This window comes from Scyliorhinus torazame, chromosome 5 (genome assembly GCF_047496885.1).
Source record: "Scyliorhinus torazame isolate Kashiwa2021f chromosome 5, sScyTor2.1, whole genome shotgun sequence".
NCBI lineage: Eukaryota > Metazoa > Chordata > Chondrichthyes > Carcharhiniformes > Scyliorhinidae > Scyliorhinus > Scyliorhinus torazame.
The window spans coordinates 28028877-28041874 of record NC_092711.1 but is presented as its reverse complement, the minus strand read 5'-3'; positions in this window follow the sequence as shown (position 1 = coordinate 28041874).

Genomic DNA, 12998 nt, shown 5'->3' with positions numbered 1-12998 from the left:
ACACAACCTTCAGAAGCTCATCCTCAGCATCTTCACTCACGTCCCAATAACACATACTTCAGAAGCCCATCCTCAGCATCTTCACTCCCCTCCCAATAACACGACCTGCAGAAACCCATCCTCAGCATCTTCACTAAACTTCCAATAACACAACCTGCTGAAACCCATCCTCAGCATCTTCACTAACCTTCCAATAACACAACATGCAGAAAACCATCCTCAGCATCTCCACACACCTTCCAATAACACAACCTGCAGTAAACCATCCTCAGCATCTCCACTAACCACACAATAACACAACCTGTAGAAACCCATCATCAGCGTCTCCACACACCTCCCAATAACACAACCTTCAGAAGCCCATCTTCAGCATCTGCTCTCACCTCCCAATAACATGACCTGCAGAAAGCCATCCTCAGCATCTTCACTCACCTCCAAATAACACAACCTGCAGAAATCCATCCTCAGCATCTACACTAACCTTCCAATAATACAACCTGCAGAAAACCATCCTCAGCATCTCCACTCACCTCCCAATAACACAACCTGCAGAAATACATCCTCAGCATCTTCACTAACCTTCCAATAACACAACATGCAGAAAACCATCCTTAGCATCTCCGCACACCTTCCAATAACACAACCTGCAGAAATCCATCCTCAGCATCTCCACTAACCTCACAATAACACAACCTGTAGAAACCCATCATCAGCGTCTCCACACACCTCCCAATAACACAACCTGCAGAAACCCATCCTCAGCATCTCCACTCACCTCCCAATAACACAACCTGCAGAAACCTATCCTCAGCATCTCCACACACCTTCCAATCACACATCCTGCAGAAACCCATCCTCAGCATCTCCACTCACCTCCCAATAACACAACCTTCAGACGCCCATCCTCAGCATCTCCACTCACCTCCCAATAACACAACCTTCAGATGCCCATCCTCAGCATCTTCACTCACGTCCCAATAACACAACCTTCAGAAGCCCATCCTCAGCATCTTCACTCACGTCCCAATAACACAACCTGCAGAAACCCATCCTCAGCATCTTCATTCACCTCCCAATTACACAACCTTCAGAAGCCCATCCTCAGCATCTCCACTCACCTCCCAATAACACAACCTTCAGAAGCCCATCCTCAGTATCTTCACTCACCTCCCAATAACACAACCTTCAGAAGCCCATCCTCAGCATCTTCACTCACCTCCCAAGAACGCAACCTGCAGAAACCCATCCTCAGCATCTTCAACAACCTTCCAATAACACAACCTGCAGAAACCCCTCCTCAGCATCTCCGCTCACCTCCCAATAACACAACCTGCAGAAAGCCGTCCTCTGCATCTTCACTCACCTCCCAATTACACAACCTGCAGAAACCCTTTCTCAGCATCTTCACTCACCTCCCAATAACACAACCTGCAGAAAGCCATCCTCAGCATCTTCACTAACCTTCCAATAACACAACCTGCAGAAAATCATCCTCAGCATCTCCACTCACCTCCCAATAACACAACCTCCCTAAACCCATCCTCAGCATCTTCACTCACCTCCCAATAACACAACCTGCATAAAACCATCCTCAGCATCTCCACACACCTCCCAATAACACAACCTGCAGAAAACCATCCTCAGCATCTCCACTAACCTCACAATAACACAACCTGTAGAAACCCATCCTCAGCGTCTCCACTCACCTCCCAATAACACAACATGCAGAAACCCATCCACAGCATCTCCACTCACCTCCCAATAACACAACCTGCAGAAACCTATCCTCAGCATCTCCACTCACCTTCCAATAACACAACCTCCAGAAACCCATCCTCAGCATCTCCACTCACCTCCCAGTAACACAACCTTCAGACGCCCATCCTCAGCATCTCCGCTCACCTTCCAATAACACAACCTTCAGAAGCCCATCCTCAGCATCTTCACTCACCTCCCAATAACCCAACCTGCAGAAATCTATCCTCAGCATCTCCACTCACATTCCAATAACACAACCTGAAGAAACCCATCCTCAGCATCTCCATTCACCTCCCAAAAACACAACCTTCAGACGCCCACCCTCAGCATCTCCACTCACCTCCCAATAACACAACCTTCAGAAACCTATCCTCAGCATCTTCACTCACGTCCCAATAACACAACCTTCAGAAGCCCATCCTCAGCATCTTCACTCCCCTCCCAATAACACGACCTGCAGAAACCCATCCTTATCATCTTCACTAACCTTCCAATAACTCAACCTGCGGAAACCCATCCTCGGCATCTTCACTCACCTCCCGATAACACAACCTGCAGAAACCCATCCTCAGCATCTCCTCTCACCTCCTAATAACACAACGTGCAGAACACCATCCTCAGCATCTCCACTTACCTCCCAATAACAAATCCTTCAGAAGGCCATCCTCAGCATGTTCACTCACCTCCCAATAACACAACCTTCAGAAGCCCATCCTCAGCATCTTCACTCACCTCCCAAGAACGCAACCTGCAGAAACCCATCCTCAGCATCTTCAACAACCTTCCAATAACACAACCTGCAGAAACCCCTCCTCAGCATCTCCGCTCACCTCCCAATAACACAACCTGCAGAAAGCCATCCTCTGCATCTTCACTCACCTCCCAATTACACAACCTGCAGAAACCCTTTCTCAGCATCTTCACTCACCTCCCAATAACACAACCTGCAGAACGCCATCCTCAGCATCTTCACTAACCTTCCAATAACACAACCTGCAGAAAATCATCCTCAGCATCTCCACTCACCTCCCAAAACACAAACTTCAAACACCCACCCTCAGCATCTCCACTCACCTCCCAATAACACAACCTTCAGAAGCTCATCCTCAGCATCTTCACTCACGTCCCAATAACACATACTTCAGAAGCCCATCCTCAGCATCTTCACTCCCCTCCCAATAACACGACCTGCAGAAACCCATCCTCAGCATCTTCACTAAACTTCCAATAACACAACCTGCTGAAAACCATCCTCAGCATCTTCACTCACCTCCCAATAAAACAACCTTCAGAAGCCCATCATCAGCATCTTCACTCACCTCAAATAACACAAGCTGCAGAAACCCATCCTCAGCATCTCCACTCCACTCCAAATAACACAACCTGCGGAAACCCATCCTCGGCATCTTCACTCACCTCCCAATAACTTAACCTGCAGAAACCCATCCTCAGCATCTCCACTCACCTCCTAATAATACAACCTGCAGAACACCATCCTCAGCATCTCCACTCACCTCCCAATAACAAAGCCTGCAGAAGCCCATCCTCAACATCTTCACTCACACCCCAATAACACAACCTTCAGAAGCCCTACCTCAGCATCTTCACTCAGCTACCAATAACACAACCTGCAGAAACCCATCCTCAGCATCTTCACCAACCTTCCAATAACACAACTTGCAGAAACCCATCCTCAGCATCTCCACTCACCTCCCAAAAACACAACCTGCAGAAACCCATCCTCTGCATCTTCACTCACCTCCCAATTACAAAACCTGCAGAAACCCTTACTCAGCATCTTCACTCACATCCCAATAATACAACCTGCAGAAACCGATCCGCAGCATCTTCACTAACCTTCCAATAACACAACCTGCAGAAAACCATACTCAGCATCTCCACTCACCTCCCAATAACACAACCTGCAGAAACCCATCCTCAGCATCTTCACTAACCTTCCAATAACACAACATGCAGAAAACCATCCTCAGCATCTCCACACACCTTCCAATAACACAACCTGCAGTAAACCATCCTCAGCATCTCCACTAACCTCACAATAACACAACCTGTAGAAACCCATCATCAGCGTCTCCACACACCTCCCAATAACACAACCTTCAGAAGCCCATCCTCAGCATCTGCTCTCACCTCCCAATAACATGACCTGCAGAAAGCCATCCTCAGCATCTTCACTCACCTCCAAATAACACAACCTGCAGAAATCCATCCTCAGCATCTTCACTAACCTTCCAATAACACAACCTGCAGAAAACCATCCTCAGCATCTCCACTCACCTCCCAATAACACAACCTGCAGAAATCCATCCTCAGCATCTTCACTAACCTTCCAATAACACAACATGCAGAAAACCATCCTTAGCATCTCCGCACACCTTCCAATAACATAACCTGCAGAAATCCATCCTCAGCATCTCCACTAACCTCACAATAACACAACCTGTAGAAACCCATCATCTGCGTCTCCACACACCTCCCAATAACACAACCTGCAGAAACCCATCCTCAGCATCTCCACTCACCTCCCAATAACACAACCTGCAGAAACCTATCCTCAGCATCTCCACACACCTTCCAATCACACATCCTGCAGAAACCCATCCTCAGCATCTCCACTCACCTCCCAATAACACAACCTTCAGACGCCCATCCTCAGCATCTCCACTCACCTCCCAATAACACAACCTTCAGATGCCCATCCTCAGCATCTTCACTCACGTCCCAATAACACAACCTTCAGAAGCCCATCCTCAGCATCTTCACTCACGTCCCAATAACACAACCTGCAGAAATCCATCCTCAGCATCTTCATTCACCTCCCAATTACACAACCTTCAGAAGCCCATCCTCAGCATCTCCACTCACCTCCCAATAACACAAACTTCAGAAGCCCATCCTCAGTATCTTCACTCACCTCCCAAAAACACAACCTTCAGAAGCCCATCCTCAGCATCTTCACTCACCTCCCAAGAACGCAACCTGCAGAAACCCATCCTCAGCATCTTCAACAACCTTCCAATAACACAACCTGCAGAAACCCCTCCTCAGCATCTCCGCTCACCTCCCAATAACACAACCTGCAGAAAGCCATCCTCTGCATCTTCACTCACCTCCCAATTACACAACCTGCAGAAACCCTTTCTCAGCATCTTCACTCACCTCCCAATAACACAACCTGCAGAAAGCCATCCTCAGCATCTTCACTAACCTTCCAATAACACAACCTGCAGAAAATCATCCTCAGCATCTCCACTCACCTCCCAATAACACAACCTGCCTAAACCCATCCTCAGCATCTTCACTCACCTCCCAATAACACAACCTGCAGAAAACCATCCTCAGCATCTTCACACACCTCCCAATAACACAACCTGCAGAAAACCATCCTCAGCATCTCCACTAACCTCACAATAACACAACCTGTAGAAACCCATCCTCAGCGTCTCCACTCACCTCCCAATAACACAACATGCAGAAACCCATCCACAGCATCTCCACTCACCTCCCAATAACACAACCTGCAGAAACCTATCCTCAGCATCTCCACTCACCTTCCAATAACACAACCTCCAGAAACCCATCCTCAGCATCTCCACTCACCTCCCAGTAACACAACTTTCAGACGCCCATCCTCAGCATCTCCGCTCACCTCCCAATAACACAACCTTCAGAAGCCCATCCTCAGCATCTTCAATCACCTCCCAATAACACAACCTGCAGAAATCTATCCTCAGCATCTCCACTCACCTTCCAATAACACAACCTGAAGAAACCCATCCTCAGCATCTCCATTCACCTCCCAAAAACACAACCTTCAGACGCCCACCCTCAGCATCTCCACTCACCTCCCAATAACACAACCTTCAGAAACCTATCCTCAGCATCTTCACTCACGTCCCAATAACACAACCTTCAGTAGCCCATCCTCAGCATCTTCACTCCCCTCCCAATAACACGACCTGCAGAAACCCATCCTTATCATCTTCACTAACCTTCCAATAACTCAACCTGCGGAAACCCATCCTCGGCATCTTCACTCACCTCCCGATAACACAACCTGCAGAAACCCATCCTCAGCATCTCCACTCACCTCCTAATAACACAACCTGCAGAACACCATCCTCAGCATCTCCACTTACCTCCCAATAACAAATCCTTCAGAAGGCCATCCTCAGCATGTTCACTCACCTCCCAATAACACAACCTTCAGAAGCCCATCCTCAGCATCTTCACTCACCTCCCAAGAACGCAACCTGCAGAAACCCATCCTCAGCATCTTCAACAACCTTCCAATAACACAATCTGCAGAAAACCCTCCTCAGCATCTCCGCTCACCTCCCAATAACACAACCTGCAGAAAGCCATCCTCTGCATCTTCACTCACCTCCCAATTACACAACCTGCAGAAACCCTTTCTCAGCATCTTCACTCACCTCCCAATAACACAACCTGCAGAACGCCATCCTCAGCATCTTCACTAACCTTCCAATAACACAACCTGCAGAAAATCATTCTCAGCATCTCCACTCACCTCCCAATAACACAACCTGCATAAACCCATCCTCAGCATCTTCACTCACCTCCCAATAACACAGCCTGCAGAAAACCATCCTCAGCATCTCCACACACCTCCCAATAACACAACCTGCAGAAAACCATCCTCAGCATCTCCACTAACCTCACAATAACACAACCTGTAGAACCCCATCTCAGCGTCAACAATCACCTCCCAATAACACAACATGCAGAAACCCATCCACAGCATCTCCACTCACCTCCCAATAACACAACCTGCAGAAACATATCCTCAGCATCTCCACTCACCTTCCAATAAGACAACCTCCAGAAACCCATCCTCAGCATCTCCACTCACCTCCCAGTAACACAACCTTCAGACGCCCATCCTCAGCATCTCCGCTCACCTCCCAATAACACAACCTTCAGAAGCCCATCCTCAGCATCTTCACTCACCTCCCAATAACACAACCTGCAGAAATCTCTCCTCAGCATCTCCACTCACCTTCCAATAACACAACCTGAAGAAACCCAACCTCAGCATCTCCATTCACCTCCCAAAAAGACAACCTTCAGACGCCCACCCTCAGCATCTCCAGTCACCTCCCAATAACACAACCTTCAGAAACCTATCCACAGCATCTTCACTCACGTCCCAATAACACAACCTTCAGAAGCCCATCCTCAGCATCTTCACCCCCTCCCAATAACACGACCTGCAGAAACCCATCCTTATCATCTTCACTAACCTTGCAATAACTCAACCTGCGGAAACCCATCCTCGGCATCTTCACTCACCTCCCGATAACACAACCTGCAGAAACCCATCCTCAGCATCTCCACTCACCTCCTAATAACACAACCTGCAGAACACCATCCTCAGCATCTCCACTTACCTCCCAATAACAAATCGTTCAGAAGGCCATCCTCAGCATGTTCACTCACCTCCAAATAACACAACCTTCAGAAGCCCATCCTCAGCATCTACATTCACCTCCCAATAACACAAACAGCAGAAACCCATCATCAGCATCTTCACCAACCTTCCAATAACACAACCTGCAGAATCCCATCCTCAGCATCTCCACACACCTTCCAATAACACAACCTGCAGAAACCCTTTCTCAGCATCTTCACTCACCTCCCAATAACCCGACCTGCAGAAAATCCATCATCAGCACCTTCACTAACCTTCCAATAACACAACCTGTGTAAAATCATCCTCAGCATCTCCACTCACCTCCCAATAACACAACCTGCATAAACCCATCCTCAGCATCTTCACTCACCCCCCAATAACACAACCTGCAGAAAACCATCCTCAGCATCTCCACTCACCTCCCAATAACAGAACCTGCAGAAACCCATCCTCAGCATCTTCACTCACGTCCCAATAACACAACCTTCAGAAGCCCATCCTCAGCATCTTCACTCCCCTCCCAATAACACGACCTGCAGAAACCCATCCTCAGCATCTCCACTCACCTCCCAATAACACAACCTGCAGAAAGCCATCCTCTGCATCTTCACTCACCTCCAAATTACACAACCTGCAGAAACCCTTACTCAGCATCTTCACTCACCTCCCAATCACACAACCTGCAGAAACCCATCCGCAGCATCTTCACTAACCTTCCAATAACACAACCTGCAGAAAACCATCCACAGCATCCCCACTCACCTCCCAATAACACAACCTGCAGAAACCTATCCTCAGCATCTCCACTCACCTTCCAATATCACAACCTCCAGAAACCCATCCTCAGCATCTCCACTCACCTCCCAGTAACACAACCTTCAGACGCCCATCCTCAGCATCTCCGCTCACCTCCCAATAACACAACCTTCAGAAGTCCATCCTCAGCATCTTCACTCACGTCCCAATAACACAACCTTCAGAAGCCCATTCTCAGCATCTTGACTCCCCTCCCAATAACACGACCTGCAGAACGCCATCCTCAGCATCTTCACTAACCTTGCAATAACTCAACCTGCGGAAACCCATCCTCGGCATCTTCACTCACCTCCCGATAACACAACCTGCAGAAACCCATTCTCAGCATCTCCACTCACCTCCTAATAACACAACCTGCAGAACACCATCCTCAGCATCTCCACTTACCTCCCAATAACAAATCGTTCAGAAGGCCATCCTCAGCATGTTCACTCACCTCCCAATAACACAACCTTCAGAAGCCCATCCTCAGCATCAACATTCACCTCCCAATAACACAAACAGCAGAAACCCATCATCAGCATCTTCACCAACCTTCCAATAACACAACCTGCAGAATCCCATCCTCAGCATCTCCACACACCTTCCAATAACACAACCTGCAGAAAACCATCCTCTGCATCTTCACTCACCTCCCAATTACACAACCTGCAGAAACCCTTTCTCAGCATCTTCACTCACCTCCCAATAACCCAACCTGCAGAAAATCCATCATCAGCACCTTCACTAACCTTCCAATAACACAACCTGTGTAAAATCATCCTCAGCATCTCCACTCACCTCCCAATAACACAACCTGCATAAACCCATCCTCAGCATCTTCACTCACCCCCCAATAACACAACCTGCAGAAAACCATCCTCAGCATCTCCACTCACCTCCCAATAACAGAACCTGCAGAAACCCATCCTCAGCATCTTCACTCACGTCCCAATAACACAACCTTCAGAAGCCCATCCTCAGCATCTCCACACACCTTCCAATAACACAACCTGCAGAAACCCTTTCTCAGCATCTTCACTCACCTCCCAATAACCCGACCTGCAGAAAATCCATCATCAGCACCTTCACTAACCTTCCAATAACACAACCTGCAGAAAACCATCCTCAGCATCTCCACTCACCTCCCAATAACAGAACCTGCAGAAACCCATCCTCAGCATCTTCACTCACGTCCCAATAACACAACCTTCAGAAGCCCATCCTCAGCATCTTCACTCCCCTCCCAATAACACGACCTGCAGAAACCCATCCTCAGCATCTCCACTCACCTCCCAATAACACAACCTGCAGAAAGCCATCCTCTGCATCTTCACTCACCTCCAAATTACACAACCTGCAGAAACCCTTACTCAGCATCTTCACTCACCTCCCAATCACACAACCTGCAGAAACCCATCCGCAGCATCTTCACTAACCTTCCAATAACACAACCTGCAGAAAACCATCCACAGCATCCCCACTCACCTCCCAATAACACAACCTGCAGAAACCTATCCTCAGCATCTCCACTCACCTTCCAATATCACAACCTCCAGAAACCCATCCTCAGCATCTCCACTCACCTCCCAGTAACACAACCTTCAGACGCCCATCCTCAGCATCTCCGCTCACCTCCCAATAACACAACCTTCAGAAGTCCATCCTCAGCATCTTCACTCACGTCCCAATAACACAACTTTCAGAAGCCCATCCTCAGCATCTTGACTCCCCTCCCAATAACACGACCTGCAGAACCCCATCCTCAGCATCTTCACTAACCTTCCAATAACACAACCTGCAGAAACCCATCCTCAGCATCTTCACTCACCTCCCAATAACACAATCTTCAGAAGCCCATCCTCAGCATCTCCACTCACCTCCTAATAACACAACCTTCTGAAGCCGATCCTCAGCATCTTCACTCACCTCCCAATAACACAACCTTTAGAAGCCCATCCTCAGCATCTTCACTCACCTCCCAAGAACACAACCTGCAGAAAGCCAACCTCAGCATCTTCACCAACCTTCCAATAACACAACCTGCAGAAACCAATCCTCAGCATCTCCACTCACCTCCTAATAACACAACCTGCAGAAACCCATCCTCTGCACCTTCACTCACCTCCCAATTACACAACCTGCAGAAACCCTTTCTCAGCATCTTCACTCACCTCCCAATAACACAACCTTCAGAAACCCACCCACAGCATCTTCACTAACCTTCCAATAACACAACATACAGAAAACCATCCTCAGCATCTCCACTCACCTCCCAATAACACAACCTGCAGGAACCCATCCCCAGCATCTTCACTAACCTTCCAAGAACACAACATGCAGAAAACCATCCACAGCATCTCCACTAACCTCACAATAACACAACCTGTAGATACACATTCTTAGCGTCTCCACTCACCTCCCAATAACACAACCTGCAGAAACCCATCCTCAGCATCTCCACTCACCTCCCGATAACACAACCTGCAGAAACCCATCCTCAGCATCTCCACTCACCTCCTAATAACACAACCTGCAGAACACCATCCTCAGCATCTCCACTTACCTCCCAATAACAAATCGTTCAGAAGGCCATCCTCAGCATGTTCACTCACCTCCAAATAACACAACCTTCAGAAGCCCATCCTCAGCATCTACATTCACCTCCCAATAACACAAACAGCAGAAACCCATCATCAGCATCTTCACCAACCTTCCAATAACACAACCTGCAGAATCCCATCCTCAGCATCTCCACACACCTTCCAATAACACAACCTGCAGAAACCCTTTCTCAGCATCTTCACTCACCTCCCAATAACCCGACCTGCAGAAAATCCATCATCAGCACCTTCACTAACCTTCCAATAACACAACCTGTGTAAAATCATCCTCAGCATCTCCACTCACCTCCCAATAACACAACCTGCATAAACCCATCCTCAGCATCTTCACTCACCCCCCAATAACACAACCTGCAGAAAACCATCCTCAGCATCTCCACTCACCTCCCAATAACAGAACCTGCAGAAACCCATCCTCAGCATCTTCACTCACGTCCCAATAACACAACCTTCAGAAGCCCATCCTCAGCATCTTCACTCCCCTCCCAATAACACGACCTGCAGAAACCCATCCTCAGCATCTCCACTCACCTCCCAATAACACAACCTGCAGAAAGCCATCCTCTGCATCTTCACTCACCTCCAAATTACACAACCTGCAGAAACCCTTACTCAGCATCTTCACTCACCTCCCAATCACACAACCTGCAGAAACCCATCCGCAGCATCTTCACTAACCTTCCAATAACACAACCTGCAGAAAACCATCCACAGCATCCCCACTCACCTCCCAATAACACAACCTGCAGAAACCTATCCTCAGCATCTCCACTCACCTTCCAATATCACAACCTCCAGAAACCCATCCTCAGCATCTCCACTCACCTCCCAGTAACACAACCTTCAGACGCCCATCCTCAGCATCTCCGCTCACCTCCCAAAAACACAACCTTCAGAAGTCCATCCTCAGCATCTTCACTCACGTCCCAATAACACAACCTTCAGAAGCCCATTCTCAGCATCTTGACTCCCCTCCCAATAACACGACCTGCAGAACGCCATCCTCAGCATCTTCACTAACCTTGCAATAACTCAACCTGCGGAAACCCATCCTCGGCATCTTCACTCACCTCCCGATAACACAACCTGCAGAAACCCATCCTCAGCATCTCCACTCACCTCCTAATAACACAACCTGCAGAACACCATCCTCAGCATCTCCACTTACCTCCCAATAACAAATCGTTCAGAAGGCCATCCTCAGCATGTTCACTCACCTCCCAATAACACAACCTTCAGAAGCCCATCCTCAGCATCAACATTCACCTCCCAATAACACAAACAGCAGAAACCCATCATCAGCATCTTCACCAACCTTCCAATAACACAACCTGCAGAATCCCATCCTCAGCATCTCCACACACCTTCCAATAACACAACCTGCAGAAAACCATCCTCTGCATCTTCACTCACCTCCCAATTACACAACCTGCAGAAACCCTTTCTCAGCATCTTCACTCACCTCCCAATAACCCAACCTGCAGAAAATCCATCATCAGCACCTTCACTAACCTTCCAATAACACAACCTGTGTAAAATCATCCTCAGCATCTCCACTCACCTCCCAATAACACAACCTGCATAAACCCATCCTCAGCATCTTCACTCACCCCCCAATAACACAACCTGCAGAAAACCATCCTCAGCATCTCCACTCACCTCCCAATAACAGAACCTGCAGAAACCCATCCTCAGCATCTTCACTCACGTCCCAATAACACAACCTTCAGAAGCCCATCCTCAGCATCTCCACACACCTTCCAATAACACAACCTGCAGAAACCCTTTCTCAGCATCTTCACTCACCTCCCAATAACCCGACCTGCAGAAAATCCATCATCAGCACCTTCACTAACCTTCCAATAACACAACCTGCAGAAAGCCATCCTCTGCATCTTCACTCACCTCCAAATTACACAACCTGCAGAAACCCTTACTCAGCATCTTCACTCACCTCCCAATCACACAACCTGCAGAAACCCATCCGCAGCATCTTCACTAACCTTCCAATAACACAACCTGCAGAAAACCATCCACAGCATCCCCACTCACCTCCCAATAACACAACCTGCAGAAACCTATCCTCAGCATCTCCACTCACCTTCCAATATCACAACCTCCAGAAACCCATCCTCAACATCTCCACTCACCTCCCAGTAACACAACCTTCAGACGCCCATCCTCAGCATCTCCGCTCACCTCCCAATAACACAACCTTCAGAAGTCCATCCTCAGCATCTTCACTCACGTCCCAATAACACAACTTTCAGAAGCCCATCCTCAGCATCTTGACTCCCCTCCCAATAACACGACCTGCAGAACCCCATCCTCAGCATCTTCACTAACCTTCCAATAACACAACCTGC